Source organism: Xiphias gladius, chromosome 6 (genome assembly GCF_016859285.1).
Source record: "Xiphias gladius isolate SHS-SW01 ecotype Sanya breed wild chromosome 6, ASM1685928v1, whole genome shotgun sequence".
Classification (NCBI taxonomy): domain Eukaryota; kingdom Metazoa; phylum Chordata; class Actinopteri; order Istiophoriformes; family Xiphiidae; genus Xiphias; species Xiphias gladius.
Window position 1 is genome coordinate 20,045,871 of NC_053405.1, and position 9,456 is coordinate 20,055,326.

Genomic DNA, 9,456 nt, shown 5'->3' on the forward strand with positions numbered 1-9,456 from the left:
GGGACAGTTTGCACTTGGAGTCTTTCTCAGTCTCTGGGGATACAAAGGACGGCATACAGGGAGAAGGATTAAATACGGGTGGTAGGGGAAGGCTGGATGTTGTTTTCAGGGATGATGTTAGAAAGCCCAGGTGATGGACTATTTGCTGAGCAATGGTTCAGTGTTGGTCCTGTAAGCTGGTAGGAATTGCATGACCACAATATGATAAGAATTGTAATACAGAGGAGGTCATCAAAGATTTCACATTGGGGGACTGCAACAAGGGGAATGTTGCTGATCTCTTTTGTCTCTATGTAAGTACTTCTCAGGTGGAAAATACACTGCTATGCATTGGTTTCAATGTCTGCTCAGTTTGTGGTTATGTCTGATCACCCCCTCAAGTTACTTCTCTGTCTTTGCCTTTCTTGTTCATACCAATATTAAACATAATACTTCCTAGAGAGATATAAGCAGGAAGAGTTCCCTCATTGTAAAGTTATTACAGTTAAATGTATAGCTCTCCGTCTAATATTGATCCAGTGAATTGTTTGTTGGAGGGAAGGAAGCCACTGGAGATTCAGTCTTATTAGTCAGACTGTAAAATTTTTGAAAGGACATGAGTTTGGAAAAACACAGACGTGGGACGGGGGGGCTGTATGTTCTCTTACTTTCTTCTCCCATTGCTCTTCCTCTCTCCGGACTCAGAGTCTACATCTTTGCTGCCGACTGGCCTTTGATCAAAGATCACAAACCCTCAGCAGGGGAATCAGCAGGAGAGAAAGGAGGGAGAGAGGATCGGATAAGGTCTTGGGGAAGACACAGTTTCAGCTTTCAGTCACCTAAACCAATTTTAGGATACATTCCATAACTTCATACTGTGATTCCCACTTTGGAGTTTTTGGGCAGGTGTAAAAGGATGTGAGTTGAAGACAGCAGGAGGAAATGGTCAACATTTTGCAGTTGGCTGTTTCAGTCAGTCTGTCTAGCCTCACTATCCCTCTACTGTGGACAGACAGACATGTGGACAGACAGTTCAAAAGGCCCCTGGTGTACCGCTATCCAACTGCCTTTTTTCAGCTTCTGCGATTGTAACAAAAGCACTTTGCGAAAGGCCATCCTGAATTTTGTGTGCTTTTATTTTAAGGTTATCACTACTGTTATTATTTTGTTGCTCCTGTTGATGTTTTTTTTTTTCTCAGTGCAGATGATTATTTAAATGCAAAAAAAAAAATGATGATGATGAAAAAGAAAAAAAAAAGAAAAAACTTGAATATTTGGTATCTGGATAGAAGGTGGTTTGAGCTGCCACCTCATCTGAACATAAACAAACAAATCTCTGTTATACTACCACCATACCTGCTATATGCAGCTTATTGCATTGTCACACAATGGTAGGAGGGAGTACAGGAGGGATCTTCCCCTGCCTGCTCTCTGCTTACTGTCTCAGATCTTGTTGGGAGAAAGGTCATCTGAGCTCATTTTGGGAGACTCCTTTTCTTGAAAAAGAAACCTGTATAACAGTTGCAAAGCTTTCTGAGAAGGCTAGCTGTGCTGAATGTTAAACATGCAGTGTTGTATCCACTGCAGAATCTCTTTGTCTGCAATAACGCCCTGTCTGTGTAGTTAAAGCCTGGATCTGGTATCCATATAGAGCTTAAATGATTATGAAAGAAGGATGAAATGGCCGAATGACCATCATGCACTTTTGCAAATCAGAACAGAAAATTTTTTTGGCCTTAACATCCATGTCAAATTAAGATTATTGCAGTAGAGTGGAAAGAATAATATTGATCATAATAAATATTCGATAAATCTATAGTTCATTCAATGGTTTAACTTGGGAGAGAAAGAAATAGGCTACTATTTATAATAGATTGATTTGTAACTGTGATTATTATGATAAATCTTTACAAAGGTTTTTTCTGATGTACATTTTAAAATGGTGGAATACGTCCCAGTTCTCAAATCTGGACATTTAACTGTAAATGCACACAGAGTCACATTAAGCAGAAAACTGTTGCTCTTCTTCTCTCTGTGAGTTAAAACTCTCCTCCGTGTTGGACACCTGACCACCCCCGCCACTCTGCGTATCACAACAAGTGTATCCCAAAGGAAGAATACCTGCTGTGAATTCACTAACTGAACGGAGTTTGGCCAGAAAGTGCAACATCATCCAGCGTTTAAACCCAGGCGAGTGCAGCAGCCGTTTTCTTTCCTACATGATTCAGTGTGGATTTACTTTTTAGATAATCCCTTTCTCATCACAAAGATTTTTTTCCCAGCATAGCAGTCTGTCAGTCCATATCTGTTGGAAGCTGCAGGGGGGAGGAATATAGGTGATTTTTTTGGAGAATTTGCACTTTTTGGTGATGAAAAGAAATTGTATTGTATATGAGACCACTAAATCCACACAGTCTAAACCATATAATTCCATTTTGTGTCATTTTTTTTTGTTCTGTTCTTTTTTTAAATATATCCAAAAATGTCTGGCATCTGGTTGTCTGGTTTAAAGAATATAAAATCTTTCTATTAAAAACAATGGTTGCAAAGTTTTGTGCTGATAATCTTGTCTTTAATTCTAACTAATTTAACATGAGACGTCTTCACATGTTGTCATGCGTTTGTGTCTTTCTCATGTACTTTACTTAATGCAAACACTTAGGAGAAGTCAGTTCTCTACACCAACCAGAAGGTGGCAGTATTATCACTGTTATGATGATTTGAGGAAGCAGCGATCATCAAATGCTGCCACACATCACTGTTGTGTATGTATGTGTGTGTGTGTGTGTGTGTGTGTGTGTGTGTGTGTGTGTGTGTGTCTCTTGCATTAATTCTTTTGCTCACCCACTCACCCTATCTGAAAGCAAAGATCAAGTTAGTGTTCCGCATGGACACATGCAACCATGCTTACATTCAAGTGATAAATTACAAATAAAGCATTACCACATACAGTGCGGACACAGTGTGTTTTGGGCTAACATACTTAAAGAGCATTGTAGTGAACTGGTTTGGTGCCAGTTTACTCATAGAGGCTGAGGCCTTGTGTAAGGATATATCTATTGAGGTGAGGCCACCAATAGTATTTTAAATCTGATTCGTCCCAGTAGTCCAGCGGTGGACTGCAACCACTGTTGTCACCCTGTCTTCTTGTTTGTCTCAGTCTGTCTCCCTGAGGCGATCCTGTGGGGTGACAGAGGTCACAGAACAGCTCATTAACCCCACCCCAACAGCCCACACATTGCTGCAGTCCTCAGGCCCTGGGTATACCATGCGTGCAGCGTCTTGCCAGCAACACACACATTTAAGCCCACTCCTTGAGCAGTATGCTTTCAGGGACGCATCGTGGCACATGTATGTGTCTTGCGTGTTGTATGTAGTATCAACCCATCTTAATGTGTTAAAAATAAAATAAATGCGGCACACTCACATATTCATTATTTCTCTGAAAAATGTGTTACTTTTTGCATTTTTCCTGAAATAAAACCACTTTTAAACATTCATTACAATATACTGTATATCCATACAGTGCAATATATTAGAGTATGAGCTGTTTTATTCAGTCTTGTTGAACCTGTCGGCCAGATGTCTCTGGGCTTCAAGTCATTAATTGTTATGTTTGTAAGGTATCTAAAAACACAGAGGGATATGGTGTTATTTTCCATGTTCAGACATCATTGTTGCAGTCAAAACATATTGGATAAGAGGAACAGCAGCACTTCAGGGGCTGGGAGATGCCTGGGAGCTGTTGTTTGACGTCTCTGGTGGTGTTATTCCCTCAGTCTGTGCATGTGAATGTGCATGCGTGTGTGTATACATGTGCCCGCAACTGTTTCTGTTTACATGTTTGTCTGTATGCTTATGCGCAAAGGTGTGGTTTTATTATCTTACTTGCCTGTGCACATGTGCATGCATACCATCGTCATTAAGGCTCGCAGTAAACGAGCATCTTATTGCCCTCACAATGAGCAGTTGGAGACGGGCTGTAATGTAAAGTAAAACCGAGACACACAAACACACACTAGCCTCATTTTCAACAGTACACACCTTTCTCTGGGGATATAAAATGCCCCTGTCTCTGCACACTGTGGGACATGAGTTTCATCCAAACTAGCTGCTGTCCTCAATAAAACCCACGTGAGCAATCTCTGCAGTATAGATTTCCAGTTTCTCTTAGGGTATATTTTGCTCAGATCAGGTGTTTAAACTGCTCAATATGACAATAATTAGGCAGCACAGAAGACATGTTCTTTCTTATGTTGATAAGGGACATTGACCTTTAACCTGTGCACCCTTGTAGACCCCCCCATCGCTGCACCCCACCCATCCCATATGCCCCCAGCCAACACCCCCCTTCTTCGTGCTCTGTCCAGCTCCCATCAGGAAGGATAGAGGGGGAATTGGACAGGCTTGGAGCCTTGCCTCTGGCCATCTCTCCTCTCCCCGGAGAACAGAGGACTGAGGTGCCTTTAAACCACTGCGGCAAAAACCCTACCAAAACCCTGCAGTCATTAATATGCAAAAATGCAAATGAGTAGGTAATTAAGAGCTGGAGCTCTCTGGAGGCTCTTTGATTGCTAATGAATTCTAATCTGCAAAGAAAGGGGGGAGGGGAGGAGGAAAAGAGATGAAAGAAATGGAGGAAACAACGAAAAAGAGAAGCTTCAACCCAAATTTTGTCATATCCATAAGTTTCCATATCGGATTTGTTTTTATCCAGAAGCTATAATGTGAATTATTAGCTTGGTCATTTCAGACAATTACATAATGATACGTATATACAGGTAATGAGCATTTGGGGAAATATAAATGTATAATGACCAGTCTTCAAAACACATTTATATCAAGTTAGGAGATGGATCTGTTGTATTTTTGCTCAGTAAACACCCATGAAAATAAGATTATACTAATGACATGAGTATCAATGGGCAGAAATCTCTTTGTAATGGACACAGTGCGCTAATTGTGTAGATACTGCTAATTAGAGGAGAACATGACAGGCAAGCGGACACTTCTGACCAGCGGCTACCAAAGAAAATAGAAGGTCAGATATCTCAACAGTGCGTTCTTTGCTGCAATAGCAGCTGTGTGCTGAAGTAAAGGAGATGTCTTTTCATCACTTTTGTGAGCCATAACACATCCCCACTTCCACTCTAACTCATTCACTCTGTCACTCACACACACACACACACACACACACACACACACACACACACACACACATGCACACACTGCTGTTATTGTTGTTGCAGTGCTCCCACTACATCAACAATCTCTGCTTCCCTCCCCCACACGGGCTCACATCTATCTCCCTTTCACTCCCTCTCTTCCCCCTCCTGTCCTGGGCAGCCCTGACATGCCTACTTCAATTGATTTAGAGTCAATTCAGCTTCTGATCTGATTGTTATCATGTGACTTTTTGCACACCTCCCCCTCAATATATGACTACTGTATTATTTTCAGATTGGGATAGAGGTTTTTTTTTTGACTCAGGTAGGAATACTCCTCTCTACTTGACACTTTCTCTGTCTGCTTCAGTCTCAGTCTTCCTCTCATCTTCCCATTCATCTCTCAAAAGCATAAAAAACAACAACAAAAAAAAGAAAACCTCAGGATCACCCATGACTGCAGTCTCCTATCTGCTCTTTTCCTCAGCTGTACAGTCTGGTGGAGGGCTTCTCAATTGCCTGGCTTTGTAAACAGGAAGCTTGTGTCGTGTTCACTGTACCTGAAGCATGGGTGGCAGAAGAGGGGCACCCATACAACTGCACAATAATGGTAAACCAAGATGGCAGGGAGGGGTCCCATAAAAATCACCAGAGAGAAAAGAGGAAGGTGGCACACTGGAAAGCCACTGTCAAATGAGAGCAGACAAAAGGCAAAAGGATTGTTGATTTAGTTTTTCCTTTAGTAAATATATTGTTGATTTGCTTTGTGTTTGTCTGTCTGTATTCGATCCTGTTCGGAAGTGTAGTGTTTGGGAGGATTAATGTCGTACAATCCCTCAAACTCATTTTCTTTCTCACTGTGGAGCTCTGTGGGAATTACAGTTTCAGGATAAGGGTGACCAGACTTTGCATTTTCTGCTGATGATGGCCCCGTTGGTGATGGAGTTAATTCTGGGTTCATTGTGTCCCTTTAAGTTTGGCTGTTTTGAATACTTGTTTGAATTCAGGAAGATATGCTGTCCTCACTTGTTCCAAAACAATTGCTCTGTTTCACTTATGTTTTCCAGCTATCGCTGAAAGGGGATAGCATAACCTTGTGGATTACAGCCCTGTTTAAATCGCTCCCTCCGTTCTACGCACAGTTTTAAACATGTTGTTTAACATGTTGGAAGTCAGTGCAAATTTGGATGTTTTCTGCCAGGCAAGCTGTAATAGGGGGAAGAAGCTTGACGGGAGTCAGTTTATCATGAGCACAGAGAGCACAACAGATAGAACCCCCCCCCCCTCGTCTCCTCCCCTTCAGCACAGATAGACTTGGAGCATGGGCACTCAGCCAACACTATCAATCTATCCGCTCCTACCCCCAGCCTCTAACTCTTATTGGAGGACAGCTTCCAAAGGGGCAAGGAAGCATGAATCATAGCCCGGCTATGAGAAGCCATTATGCCTCTAAATACACGTGTTGTGGCTCAAAATCACTCCGTTGCTTCGCCATTAATGACAGTCTCGCCAGTGACAGTCACAGCCCTGCAACAAAGTTGTAGCATTTAGGAGGGGCTGAGGCTGTTCAGGGAGCGGGATTGTTGGTCTTGGCCTAGTTTTCTTGTCTGATCAGAAACCTGTGCACCTCTGCCCTTCCCCCACCCAAACCTAAGCCTCTACTATTACAGGCTGTGAGGGGCACAGTATGGAGCGAGGTGAGCAGCTTGCCTCACCAGTGAGCTCTGTGTGCGTTATGTGTGCTGCCTATACTGTATGTTTACGGGCTTCTCATTGTGTGTGATATAACCTGGTGATGTGGTTTGACTTGCATGACTGGCTTCATATGAGCAGAGCAGGATGGCAATGAGGGATAAATGTGTACAACATCTGAGAGTGTTGAGGTAGGTAACAAACACTAAACCCAGCTGCGAGACTGTGGAAACAAAACATTGATTTTTGATTGGCGATTAAAACAGCAAGAATCAAAGGTAACGTGTAATGTAACTATACTATGATGCGGGATTGCCCCTTTTTATTGGTTCGCTAGAAAGCATTATGGATTTTTAAAAAAACCCCAAAGAGGATCAAGTGATTAGTACCCATTATTACATATTATTACACGCTGTTATTTCTTGAGTGAATTTATGTAATTGAAAATAGGTGTAGATAGATAAATATTCCAGTAATATGCACAAATATATGACCGATTAACACCAATGTGCCAAACATATGCTAATTTACCATGTGCATCTGTCGTTAATTACAGATATGAAGCTGGGAATGGCTCGAAGGAATCACGGAGGGCATGTGTGACAGCATCCCTCCCCATTCGGCCTTTGACTGTCCATTGTACTGTGAACGTATTTTGAGATTACAGATGACATGTTTGTGTTTTTGTGTTCGGTCCTTCCTGTATAATAATGACGCTTTAAGCTTTGAGGTTAGCATGTGGTAGATTACCCATAGAGACTGGGAATAATGACACATAATTTTAGCATAAAGAGTCGTATTTTAGAAGTCACTAACTGTTCCTTTAGGTCTGTGTTAATTGCGAGAGTGTGAGTGAGTGTTAATTGAAACAAACAATATAGTGGACAGCAGCATTATAACAGCTTTATAGCATTATATATCACCTCTTCCCGGCTGCACTACTTATTTTGTAACAGCTGAATATAAAATTGGATTGCCCAATATCAGGAATAACATATTAAACCAGATTTTGCCCTTGGCTCCAATGAGAAAGTGGCACCACCCTAATTCATTTGTAAATAAGAATCATAGGTATGATATCAATATAGTCCAAGAGAATAATGTTTTAAAACACATTTCTTCTGTCTTCAGCTGCCTGTTATACAACTAATTTCTATTTTATTTAGTGTCACCGTTAGGTGTACTCTGTGTCCACTGAGGTGAAGTCCCTCAGTATATATGTTTTTTTTAAAATTATTATTCTTTTCCTACTGCCCCCTCCCTCTCTTCAGCCTGGCTGCCCTTGTACATGCTCTCCATGTCAGACCCAGCTGTTACTACAAACTACTTGGAGGGCTTACAAGCCTCATTGCTAATACTGACAACAGCACTATTCTTACTCAAGGCCTAACATCTACTGGAAAAAGCGAGAATATGAGAGATTTTCTCTGCCTCCACTAGAAATTAATTTCCCCAAACAGATGTTTCCATCTGTTCAAATCTAATCTTTTGATTAATACATTCCTCAGCAAAAGGATTCCAAATAGGTGTTACTTAAATAACTCAAGATGCCCTTTCTTTGATAGTTGTGATTATTTTCTGATGCTACGGCTGTCTGTGTGTCTATGTGAGTACCTGTGTATGTCTGCATATGTGCAACCAAATGTGCGCATGGTATGTTTGTGAAGGTATTTATGGCCCATGTGTGCGTTTGTTCTGAGCAGTAACCCCATTACATTCCTAAGACAGTCCATGACACTAATTAATGTTCTGTGCCGAGGCTTTTCCTTTACCCTGGGGACACCCAATGGATTATTTACCTATATGTCCTATTGACAGCAAATCCCCCTTCCATTCGGTAACCTCTATGCAAATAGACAGTTTGAGGCATTAGGGATGTATTATAACACTAGGCAGCTATGCATAATTTGCATTTGCCATGTCTTAATTTTGTTATACAGCTCACACCCAAGAAATGGGCATCCTGCCCACATAGTGACTCAAAAGACACTTGCGTACCGTAGCCTTAGTGGTGCTTGATAGAGATAATTGTGTGCTAAGTTTTTGCAGAAAGATTTTGGGTGGTTTTTGTTTTCTGCTTTTCTAAAATGATATATGTGTAGAATGTATGTATACATAACATGGTAATTTTGAAGGTTGTAGACAGGAAACAAAGAAGGGTCATCTTAACTTCCCTCTTCCATGTCAAGGTTTGCCCTCAGGTTACAAACAACAGCTGTCTAACACCTACATATACTTTTCAATAGAATGGTTATTGTGTGGTTTCGTGTGAAGGCAATTGCATTGGGACGTAGTGTGCATATTGAATAAAGGCAGAAAACACATTAGTTACACATAAAAGGGTCATCTAAACATATTCCATTGTAAGTGGTTCATCATCATCATCATGGTCAGTGAACTGCAGTGCATTTCAAATATTCATCTACTGGTTTTGTTATCTTGTAAAGGCAGCATTTTAACATTAAAGAAAAATTTGCGTTGATCATCCGGTATACCCTCCCTGTCTGAACTGTTTTCTCTGAACTAACAGCCCCACACACACCCACACCCCCACACACACCCCCCTACTCTGTGATCCTATACTCTCTGCTCTCCTTCTTCTCCGCTCTGCTCTGGAGCA